Source organism: Bufo gargarizans, chromosome 4 (genome assembly GCF_014858855.1).
Source record: "Bufo gargarizans isolate SCDJY-AF-19 chromosome 4, ASM1485885v1, whole genome shotgun sequence".
In the NCBI taxonomy this organism is placed as follows: Eukaryota; Metazoa; Chordata; class Amphibia; order Anura; family Bufonidae; genus Bufo; species Bufo gargarizans.
In genome coordinates, this window is record NC_058083.1 from 152,154,059 (window position 1) to 152,166,577 (window position 12,519).

The 12,519-nt window shown below is 40.3% G+C and overlaps 1 protein-coding gene across 1 annotated transcript in view; it reads left to right on the plus strand.

Moving 5' to 3' along the window:
* Positions 1 to 2,966: 2,966 nt before the first annotated feature.
* The window catches only part of LOC122936110 (vomeronasal type-2 receptor 1-like), a 103,830-nt gene continuing 94,277 nt past the window's right edge, over positions 2,967 to 12,519 (plus strand). The window contains exon 1 of the mRNA XM_044292128.1: positions 2,967 to 3,169. The gene's annotated coding sequence lies outside the window, so the exon portion shown is untranslated. The remainder of the gene's footprint in view (positions 3,170 to 12,519) is intronic.

Genomic DNA, 12,519 nt, shown 5'->3' on the forward strand with positions numbered 1-12,519 from the left:
TTTTTTGCCCCAAAAGTGGGGAAAAATGTCAGTGCCTCTTATAGGACAAATACTAATAAGTGCTTCCATTATGGAAGCGCTCATTAGTACAGTAGGACTGGGCAGCGGTGAATACAGTGCTCCCTGTGTGGGCTCTGTACTCACCACTCCCTGGTCTTCATCTGCCGGTGCCACACGCTGTGCTGTGACCTGCGCACAGCATGAGGACATAGGCACACTCTGTGGCAGTGGCGGCGTCCGGAACAGGAGAGGTGAGTTGAGGTGAGTTTTTTTTTTTGCTTGATCTGATTGGTGGTATTATTAACATTAGGGGTCCAATCTGAGGTCTGGTTGGGGGTCATTAACATTGGGGGTCTGATTGGAGGTTTGATTGGGGGTCTGAACTGGGGTCTAATAAACATTGGGGGTCTGATCTGAGGTCTGTTTGAAGGTCTGATCTGAGGTCTTTTTGGGGATCTGAGCTGAGGTCTAATTAACTTTGGGGGTCTGAGCTAAGGTCTAATTAATATTGGTGGTCTGGTTGAGGTCTTATTAACATTGGGGGTGAGATTAGGGCTCTGAGCTGAGGTCTGATTAACATTGGGGGTCTGAAATGAGATCTAATTAACATTGGGGAATGATCTGAGGTCTGATGAAAAATATTTTTTTTTCCACCTCTAAAACCTAGGGGCGTCTTATGGCTGAAAAATACTGTATTTTTCCCCCCAAAAAATGTCAATTGTCTCATTTTAAACATCTGAACTGCTTTCTATAAATTTGCAAATCATTGCATTCTATTTTTATTTACATTTTATTTACATTTTACATGATGTCCCAAGTTTTTGGGAATTGAATTTGTATCTCTCACTGTCGTATATGACAGATAATCAGTGTTATAGTTGAGAAAATTGAAGACATATAGCATGTGCTTGTCAGGGAATACAGCCCACCCAGGGGTGTAGCTAAAGGCTTATGGGTCCTGGTGCAATAGTTCAGCTTGGGCCCCCTTCCCTCAGTGTTTTGTGGCAAGGGTCATGGGAGCACATAGCCTTCCTGCTACCTGAGGTCAAAATTGAAACGGCACCCCCTCTTGCCGAATTCTTGACCTAACCCCTACCTTCCAGCCAGAAGTGTAACTTGAAGATTCTGGGCCCCAGTGCAAAATCTATGACAGAGCCCTCCCAACGTGCACTTTCTATAATACAGGTGTCTTCTTATATGACACAAGGGTCTTTGGGCCATCTCAGGCTCCTGAGCCCAGTAGCGACTGCTACCTCTGCACCCCCTATAGCTGCGCCCCCTGAGGCCACCTTACCGAACCCCTAGTGTTTTTCTGTACCTATTTCTAAAGAGGAAACGTGGCAGAGAGTGTTTAGTAAATCAGTCAGACTTGGTGCAGTTGGATGACTACATCTACTCCCAAAGTATGCCTTCACACGTGACAGAAACTCTGCAAATGAAAATCGGTTACATTCATCTGAATGGGGTTGTTTTGGCAGCAAGCATATGGATTTCTACAAGCCCCATTCAGCACAAAAAGTGTGTGTGAAAGAAGTCTAATACTTTCTCCTAATGCAATAGTATAGGTGGTATCACATCTCCTGTGACCATACCTACCCTTGTTTGCGCATGCTCTTACATACAGTGCACATGCACAATCAAGGGTAGCTAAGAACGCAGCAGTCGTGTGATACATACTGTGACTGCCACCGCTATTACCCTACCAAAGCCGTAACAGCGCAAATGGTTACCTGCAGTTCTGTTAGAATTAGCAGATATTCCAATACTAAGGCCACTTTTGATACCTTAGGTCTTAAAAATAGTAAACAAGTTAAATTCTAGGGAACATATTGTGTTACACTATTATGGGGGTGCAACACATGTGATTTGGTCCTCTTAGATCAATAAGTTACAAAACGCAGTGTCTCAGATTTACTAAATCACAGTGACTCATGGTGGGAAGATAAATCTAGTACAGGGATAAACACTTTTTTCTGCCTCTATACCCACTATTGATTGGCTTCCTTTGGGACAAAATTTTATGGCCGAATTGTGGAGCAATTATGGTGCAAAGAGGGGCATCTTAGGCCTTATCACTTTTCCAGTGAAGTTCTAATGGTTCCCACTAAGCCCATCCCATTTTGTAGCAAGTTGGAAAAAAGGATAGAAACCCCAGTTGTGTCAAATTGCATTAAAATTGCGCCAATTTGCACCACTTTTTAGAGATTCTAAATGTAGACACATTAGTAAATTTGGACTAAGTTGCAGACAAATGTCACAAAAGAAGTACAAGGATTTCAAAGTGAATTAAAATGACTTATGATCATCCAAGCTCAGAATATTTCCTTTACCCCGGACAACCCCTTCTCAATAATAAGGTGGCCTAGAAACCATTTGTGAGTCAGTGGCTGAGCCCTCCTGAATATCGGTTACTTGTGACAACCACCACACAAGTAGTAAATGTGAAGCTCACATTTAGAGCCAAGCACTGATTTACTGTTCTTATTAAAATGTCTTATTATACAAGCCTGAGTGACTTCAATGGCAGGATTAGATAATTGCTAAAATATAAAGCAATTCTTGCATGCATTGTTAGAACATATGCACAGATAGCATATGATACTTTAAACCTTTCATTCATAGATTCGGTTACTCGCCAATCAAGAAAGCAGTGAGTTCCCATAGGAATTCCCGTAGGTGTATTTAATATAATCAACAGCCAAGCATCAGTATCACTACCTGCTGACAGCTGTTCCTCTCCTGACTGACAAATGTACCATGTTCTGTGTGAGAGATCATCAGGCCTTCTTCTCCCTAGGGTCACCTTATACCTTTACCGGTCAACAGCGGTAAAGGTGAATTTATTGCAAAGCTCTGATATAAACTGAGAATCTCTGATATTGGTCACAGCAGAATTTATCATCATCATCATCTTAAACATGAAGAACAAGCTGTGTTATTATATGGACCATCACATGTTACATATACTGGTGGCTTTGATCATATGTCTAAAGAACCACATTTTGGTGAGCGGTCAAGAATGCAGGCTGATAGGAAAATTTGACCTCCATGGATTTGTAGAGTCTAGAAACCATGAACTTATCATTGGAGGATTGTTTCCCTTCCACTGCAGGACCATCTTGAATAATGACACCGACTTGGAAGAACCCAAATCCCCAAAATGTGAAGGGTAAGTCAGAATTTTTGACATTGTATAGTTGGAGGTGGCATAGAATAAGTCATAGTTATCACTGAGGAGACCCAGTGGTATCCCTGTTTTATATTCGTATATCAATTGAGTATATTTTCCAATTAGTACTGGCTGTGGTCATCGCTATGGATGGTAAAAATAAATGGTATGGATAGAAAGACTGGAAGCTGTTAAGATTCTTTCATAAGAGATGTTAGACTTCTTATTGGGACAAGTCAGAAGATATGATCTCATAATAAAAATCTTCATTTCTACAACATTGTAGTGTTGGTGAAGCATCTGTATGTATGTACTGTGCTGAAGAGCTTGCATTCTGCTACATATAATACTGATACTATACATATTATAGATTTGATACTCATTTCAAATAAGAATCTCATAGTTAACCTCTTTGTTGCCCGGTGTGTGGTTAGCTTAGGGATTCTGCTGTAAACAGCCGTCTTCTGGGAGTAGAGGAGTTAATAGCTGGCTTTCACATCTGCTGTGTAACACATCCATACATTTTTTAAGTTTTTGTTTTTAACCCTTAAACTTGTAGCAATAAAGATTGAAATTTAGTTTCTCCTCCACCCCCATTCAGGTGAAAGATGTCTACAAAAAAGCACAATAGCAGTTTTGCTGTCTTGACAAGAAAAAAAAATAAAAAAAATTAACTCTAAAGCCTCATTCACACAGTCAGTGTTTGGTCAGTGATTTCCATCAGTGATTGTAAGCCAAAACCAGACTTGGAGCCTCCAGAGACATAAGGTATAATGGAAAGATCTGCTCCTGTTCTGTGTTTAGAGCCGCACCTGGTTTGGGCTCAAAATTACTGATGGAAATCACTGACCGAACACTGATGTGTGAATGAGGCATAAGGGTCCTCCCATCTGTGCTGAAAAGTGGCTCCACAACCAAAACCACATGTATTACATGAGGTATTTGCCACAAAAATGGCTGTGGATTTCACCTTCTCCATTGCAAAGAGTGAAATCCGCTGCAGATTTTTATCAACTTCCCTGCAGTTTTCTTACACAGCGTATGGATGATTTCTTAGAATCTCATCCACTTTGCTGGTACTGTACAAGACTGAGGATTTGTCACATGAAAATCTGTGAGGGCAAACCTGCAGCATTTTCAGTCCCGTGTGGACATAGCTTTAAAGGGAACCTGTCACCAGGATTTTGCGCATAGAGCTGGGGACATGGGCTGCTAGATCGCCGCTAGCACATCTGCAATACCCAGTCCCCATAGCTCTGTGTGCTTTTATTGTGTAAAAAAAAAAAACGTTTTGAACCACACAGAGCTCCATGGGGACTGGGTATTGCAGATGTGCTAGTGGCCATCTAGCAGCCCATGTCCCCAGCTCTATGCGCAAAATCCTGGTGACAGGTTCCCTTTAAGATTCACACCTGATAGAGCTGCACCATTGCTGCAGTAAAAAAAAAAAAAAAAAAACAACCAAAAAAAACCAATGGGGGTCAATTACTATAATTTTTATGCCAGATTTTGTTGAAAAAATAGTCACAAGATCAGTTTTGCGACTTTTTTTTAACATCCCAGCTACAATATTTTGGAGTTTTTACGCTGTGTACGACACTTGGGACTGAGACTAGGACTGTACTTGTGGAAAACTGTGTTCAATGCTGTGATCTTGTCCATTTTAGTCCATGGGAGAAACAAAAACAAAAGTATGATTAAAAAAAAGGCACAAAACCGCAACCATTAGAACAGCGGCTTAATAAAACGTGACATGCCCAGAAAACCATGCAGCTTTTAACCGCAATGTGAAAATGGGATTTTCCCCCAAAAAATTACAGGACATCATCTGGCGTAATCTGTGCAGTTGTGAAGATTCGGGGATACCCAGCGTGTGCTTGTACAGCCTAAAGCTGCATTCACACGTCCGTGGAAAGCGGTCCGTGTGATACCGGACTGGATTTCCGCTTAGTGCAGGAGCGCACGGTGTAATTGGTTTCTATGACGCTGTGCGCTTTCTGCTGCCGCCGCAGTACAGTGGTACACTGGTATAGATCATAAGAGTGCATTACCATACTGCGGCGACAGCATGTAGCGCACGGCGTCATAGCAATCAATCACACTGTGTGCTCCTGCACTAAGCAGGAATCCAGTCTGTGTGAATGCAGCCTAATGTGTTTTTTGTCCTTTTTTTGTTTCAAATATATAAAAAAACTGATCTTATGCCCATTTTGTACTCCATTTAGATGCAAAAGAAAGTGCGTCTAAAACCATATGTGCCAAACTAGTATTTTTCACTTTCTTCTTCTTTTAACCTGATTTCAGATGCCCATTATATAAAAATAAATAAAAATGTTTTAAGCAATTTATCTAACAGCCACTGCAGTCCACATAGGTGACCTCAAATAAACTTAGATCGCCATCCAGCTCAATGATGATCTTAGTTTAGTTCAGTAGAACAAAAGGGGGTCCTGGACTTACAACTGTAATATGGACCCTGAAATACCGCTTCATTACAGAGTCATTAAACAGACCTTGTAACAAGGATCACACAACCACTGAACTGAGGCACAACCGTATCTGGCTCTCTTGGCAGCCAACATTACCCTTCTGGTTACTTGCCTATGGAGCCAGCTATACCCATCTGAAAACAGATAGCCATTGGTCACACCAAATCGATCGGCATGATTACACAGGTCCTATGGCAAGCAGAACTGCCGTGGCCCATGAACTAACACCAATGAGTGGTTTTAATGCTTACAGCATTATTCATTCACAATAAAACAATTTTTTATGTGTTTTATTGATTACAGGGCACATTTTTAAAGAGGCAGTTGCCCAGATCAGTTTTTGAGGGCTAAGCGATAATACAGCGCACATTAAAGGGGTTGTCCCACGAAAAATAGTCAACAGTTTTCAAACAAGCACCTGGATCTGAATACTTTTGTAATTGCATGTAATTAAAAATTTTGTATAACCACTTGGCTATTTAATAACATGTATCTACAGTATATAGAGTCACCTGCTGTTTGCATTTTTTTGCTATTTTTTTTGTCATACTACATATTGAGATGGCCATACATGCCCAGTTTCATCTTTTAAATGCCTACCAAGCTGTGATAGAGAGAGCTGCATCAGAAAGGACATGTAGAAGAAAAGACCCTCCCCTTGAGCTGCCAGCTTGATGATAATCTAGCAGAGCAATGAATGGGGAGATCTCTGGTTCCATGTGAGGTACAGGGCTGGTTCCCTTATGCTGCCCTCTGTGATGATGGGCATTATAAAGTAGTGACAGGCACATTTACTAATAATGTATAAATGTAAGACATTATAAACTTTGTCTTAAATTGTGCAAGAGTGGCTGATGCTGAATGATGAATCTGGCGCACCTATAGACTGTTTAGTCTAAATTTACACAAAAAAAAGTACAGTGCCACATTTAATTCATATTTCTCATTAAGCCAAACCCTTTTTCACTAAGCCAGATGCAAAAAGTATCTGAAAGTGTCTAAAACAATAAATGTGTTACAAAGCGTGTACCAGTGTTTTTTTTGGCACAGATCGTGCACAGCTCTGATGCATTTTGGTTAGTAAATTTCCCTAATGGTTTCAGCAGCCTACAACTCTTTTGTCAATGTGCAGTGGTTTTGTAGAAGTTACATCTCAATCCTGGCTAGGGGCAGACTGGGAACTTAAAGTGGCTCTGGAAAAAATACGAAAAGTGGCCCCGTTTTGTAGTTGGGTCAGCAATACCATATTGTGGCACATTATACCACCCCAACAGAGCCAAATACCACAGTCTATTACAAAATACTGCCAGCAGCCAAAAATAGTTCCCCAAAAACAGCCACTGGCCGGCCCCCTGGACATCGGCTAGCCAGGAAATTTCCCTGTAAGGTCTATGCCCAATCTGCCCATGATCCTGGCAGTGTACAGCCAGCAAGGAGAAATCTGTTAAAGGGGTTGTCCGGGTTCAGAACTGAACCCGGACATACCTCCATTTTCACCCCAGCAGCCCCCTTGACAGGAGCATCAAAGCAGTTCATGCTCCGATGCTCTCCTTTGCCCTGAGGTACCCCTACAGTGGAACAGCCTGCCGGAGATCTCTGAATCCAGCACTTCTTAACACCTGCACACAGCGGGTTTTGTCTGGCCAATTTTTGGTACCTTTGCCAGATTGCAGCTGGATCTCCGATGGTCCCCTTTATGGTGAATGTGGCCAGACAGAGATGCGGTAGCTTTTGGCAATGCCAGAAGGCAGAGAGATCCAGCAGGCTGTTCCCTGCCAAAACTGCCTGCTGCATCTCAAAAAGGCACTGTGAAACAAGCCTAAGTAGTAGAGCCCTTTTCTGATAACCATAAGTCTTTTTTTTTCTCTTGACAGAGCTGTGTGAGGGCTTGGTTTTTTGCAGGATGAGTTGTCATTATCATTAGTTCTATTTTGATCTTTTCTTATTTCGCTTTTTGGGAAGCAGGTTACAGAAAAGGCAGCAATTCAATGGGCTTTGTTTTTGCGCGCATGCTGTGCAGGAAAAATGACGTGTTATCTGTATTCTGCTAATCAGTACGATTACATATATAACAATATTTATATTTATATTTTTTTTACGCTTTTACACAAAGTATTATTTTTTTTAAATATGTTTTTGCATTGACATTTTCTGAAAGCCATATTTTTTATATGGTATTGTGGTGGGGTTTTCTGTTCAGTTTTAGGTCTCTTTCACATTCCCATGTCCGTTTGACATCCGTGAAAAAATCCTTATTTATTTTATCTGTGAGGATGTCCGTGAAAAATCTGTGTTTGATCTATGTATCTGTTTTTTGCCCTCCGTATTCCATTGACACTGCTCACTGGAAAATTCATTTCCAGAGCATCTCCTATCAGTGGTCAGTAAAAAACGGACCAAACACAGATGCCATCCGGTTTGTGTCAGTGATTTTTCATGGACCCATAGACTTAAATGAGCGTATTTGGTCAGCATCATGGACCAAAGTAGTGCATGCCTCTATGATTTTTTCACTGACCCACAGTCAATGGGTATATGAATAGGTAAGTGTGCTGTTCACAGAAAATGCGGACAGCACAGGTCATTGAAAAACGGAAATGTGAACGAGGTCTTACAAAATCAAAGCATTCTTGAAACCATTTCCTGAGAGCCATATTTATTTTTATGTTTTTTACTTTTCTGGCAATAATCTCATGGGAGGGCTTGTTTTTTTGTAGGTGATGTTTTCTTTGTTACCATTATGGGGTAGATTTGACGGTTGGTGTTCAACTGACTGGATAGATCATGTGATATTTTTATACAGCAGGTCATTAAGGATGCTACAATACCTGATATGTCTATTTTTTTTTATTTTTTCAGTTTTACACTATAAAAGCATTTTCAACAAAACATCATGTTTTTGTGTCGCCATTTTCAGCCATACTTTTATATTTTCTGGTGATGGTCTTGTTTGAGGGCTCTTTTTTGCTGGTTGAGTTGATGTTTTCATTGGTACTATTTTTGGGTGCATATTACTTTGTGATTGCTCGATATTATGGTTTTTGTGAGGTGAGGTGACAAAAAAAATTAACTTTTCTGGCATTATTCGTATTTTTTACAGCATTCACCTGATGAGGTAAATCATGTGATCAATACCTAATATGTTTAATTACATTTTTTTGTATTTTGCATTAAAAAAATTGTTTTTATAGAACACTTTATTTTTACCTTTTTATTTTTGTCCCACTAGGGGACTTCAACCTTTGAGGGTCTTATCCCATCCACAATGCATTACACTGACAAATAAGGCTGGGTCTCATAGGCCTCTATGGGTGGCAGGTCCCAAGGCCTTTGTAAGACCTGGAACAGCCTTAGCAGCCATCGACACCCTGTGATCACATGTGTAAACCCCTTAGATGTGGCGGCCAGCAGTGACTGTAGCATCTAAGGGGTTATTCAAAGGCATCAGAATTTTCACGGAAGCCAGCGGATAAACCTGTTGCAAGCCCCCACCACTGATTGGGCAAGGACAGCTCTTGTGCCCGTCCAATCAATGCTCCTTACTATTCCGGTGTGTGTCGGGAACTCGGTTGCTGATCTGCAAAACAGAGGATTAGGATTCTCAATATACACACACGTGTCTATTTATATATACTATATAGATATATATACAGTACAGACCAAAAGTTTGGACACACCTTCTCATTTAAAGAGTTTTCTTTATTTTCATGACTATGAAAATTGTAGATTCACACTGAAGGCATCAAAACTATAAATTAACACATGTGGAATTATATACATAACAAAAAAGTGTGAAACAACTGAAAATATGTCATATTCTAGGTTCTTCAAAGTAACCACCTTTTGCTTTGATTACTGCTTTGCACACTCTTGGCATTCTCTTGATGAACTTCAAGAGGTAGTCACCTGAAATGTTTTTCACTTCACAGGTGTGCCCTGTCAGGTTAAATAAGTGGGATTTCTTGCCTTATTAATAGGGTTGGGACCATAAGTTGCCTTGTGGAGAAGTCAGGTGGATACACAGCTGATAGTCCTACTGAATAGACTGTTAGAATTTGTATTATGGCAAGAAAAAAGAAGCTAAGTAAAGAAAAACGAGTGGCCATCATTACTTTAAGAAATGAAGGTCAGTCAGTCCGAAAAATTGGGAAAACTTTGAAAGTGTCCCCAAGTGCAGTCACAAAAACCATCAAGCGCTACAAAGAAACTGGCTCACATAAGGACCGCCCCAAGAAAAGAAAGACCACCTCTGCTGCGGAGGATAAGTTCATCCGAGTCACCAGCCTCAGAAATCGCAGGTTAACAGAAGCTCAGATTAGAGACCAGGTCAATGCCACACAGAGTTCTAGCAGCAGACACATCTCTAGAACAACTGTTAAGAGGGGACTGTGTGAATCAGGCCTTCATGGTAGAATATCTGCTAGGAAACCACTGCTAGGGACAGGCAACAAGCAGAAGAGACTTGTTTGGGCTAAAGAACACAAGGAATGGACATTATACCAGTGGAAATCTGTGCTTTGGTCTGATGAGTCCAAATTTGAGATCTTTGGTTCCAACCACCGTGTCTTTGTGCGATGCAGAAAAGGTGAATGGATGGACTCTACATGCCTGGTTCCCACCGTGAAGCATGGAGGAGGAGGTGTGATGTTGTGGGGGTGCTTTGCTGGTGACACTTTTGGGGATTTATTCAAAATTGAAGGCATACCGAACCAGCATGGCTACCACAGCATCTTGCAGCGGCATGCTATTCCATCCGGTTTGCGTTTAGTTGGACCATCATTTATTTTTCAACAGGACAATGACCCCAAACACACTTCCAGGCTGTGTAAGGGCTATTTGACCATGAAGGAGAGTGATGGGGTGCTGCGCCAGATGACCTGGCCTACACAATCACCAGACCTGAACCCAATCGAGATGGTTTGGGGTGAGCTGGACCGCAGAGTGAAGGCAAAAGGGCCAACAAGTGCTATGCATCTCTGGGAACTCCTTCAAGACTGTTGGAAGACCATTTCAGGTGACTACCTCTTGAAGCTCATCAAGAGAATGCCAAGAGTGTGCAAAGCAGTAATCAAAGCAAAAGGTGGCTACTTTGAAGAACCTAGAATATGACATATTTTCAGTTGTTTCACACTTGTTTGTTATGTATATAATTTCACATGTGTTAATTCATAGTTTTGATGCCTTCAGTGTGAATCTACAATTTTCGTAGTCATGAAAATAAAGAAAAATCTTTGAATGAGAAGGTGTGTCCAAACTTTTGGTCTGTACTGTGTGTATATATATATATATATATATATATACATATATATATATGTGAAAGTCGAAAAATGAGAATATCGTGCAAAGTCCATTTATTTCAGTAATGCAACTTAAAATTAGAATATTGCAAAAAAGGTTCAATATTATAGACTCAAAGTGTCACATTCTAGTCAGCTAATTAATCCATACCCCCTGAGCAAAGGGTACCTGAGATTGTGACTTTGGGGCTTTCATAAACTGTAAGCTATAATCATCCAAATTATAACAAATGCCTTTATTTAAATATCTGGCTTTGCATGTTAATGAGTCTATCTCATATATTAGTTTCACCTTTTAAGTTGCATTACTGAAATAAATTAACTTTGATATTCAAATTTTTGGAGTTTCACCTGTGTATATATATATATATATATATATATATATATTTATAACAGAAATTGAAAGTAAGGGCGAGCACTCAACACCTGGAACCAGTTAGTAATGCATAAAATTATTTATTAAATCACCATATAACAATATGACATATAACATATAAATGGACAATATAAACTAAAATACAATAAAGATGCCACTTAGGGAATGGTTAAGTAGTAACAGTCTCTTCTATTCAAGGCTAATAATGTAGCAAATGAGTTGCACCGATGTGCTACAATGTCCCATGCGCATATAGCAATAGTCAATAAATTTAGCTGGCTCTTATGTACTGCTCCAATAACAGCCCAACAATAGTGCAGATGGATTCAGCAATATCCGCTACCACATATAAACAGGACTTGATATCCTTAGATGCCAATAATCATATAGACGTGCACCTTCCGTTGATAAGCCTCACCGCATGAGGTTTGAACTGGTAATGTTCCTACCTTCCTCTGGTTTCGAGGACGTCCAGCCGGACGTGTGCGGTGGATGGGCTGCGAGCGACTGTTCCGGCGTCTAGCTCGTGGTATCTGTGATCAGCTGTTCCCAGGTCTCGCGGGATTTCGGAAGTAGTATGTACCTGGACTGCACAGCAATAGTTAGAAGTTCTGTACTTAGCGTCTCAGGAATCTTGCTTCTTCCGATAGTTAAATTGTTTGCATGGCCATGCGTCTATTGCGGAGATGCTTCTGATACAGGTGTGCGGCCCAGACGCGTTTCGGGAACTCCTTCCCTTCGTCAGTGGTCCAGCTACACCTGTTTTACTCCGCCTTTTATATCCTCAATTAGCTCCCAAAAACCTGGATCACCGGATTGGCTATCAAATGCATAGAATATACATGCGTTTTTTCTAGTGGTATTGATGCGGTTTTTTTGAAGACATGCGTTTTGACATCAAATAGATTCCTTATGACAATCTATATATCCTGCATAGGTCATATATGTAATTTTCATTTGTACTACTGAAATGAAAATGTTAACATCCAGATAAATATACATATTAAATAATAACATTTTTCTAGCAACCTGCACCATAGGTTAATCCTATGTGAATAGATTAAACCATAATTAATGACATATAGCACCAAAGTGTCTGTTCTTATATATAAAAAAAAAAAAAAAAAAAAATATATATATAAATGCAATAAAACTGTATAGAATATAGACTACCAGTAGAACATAACT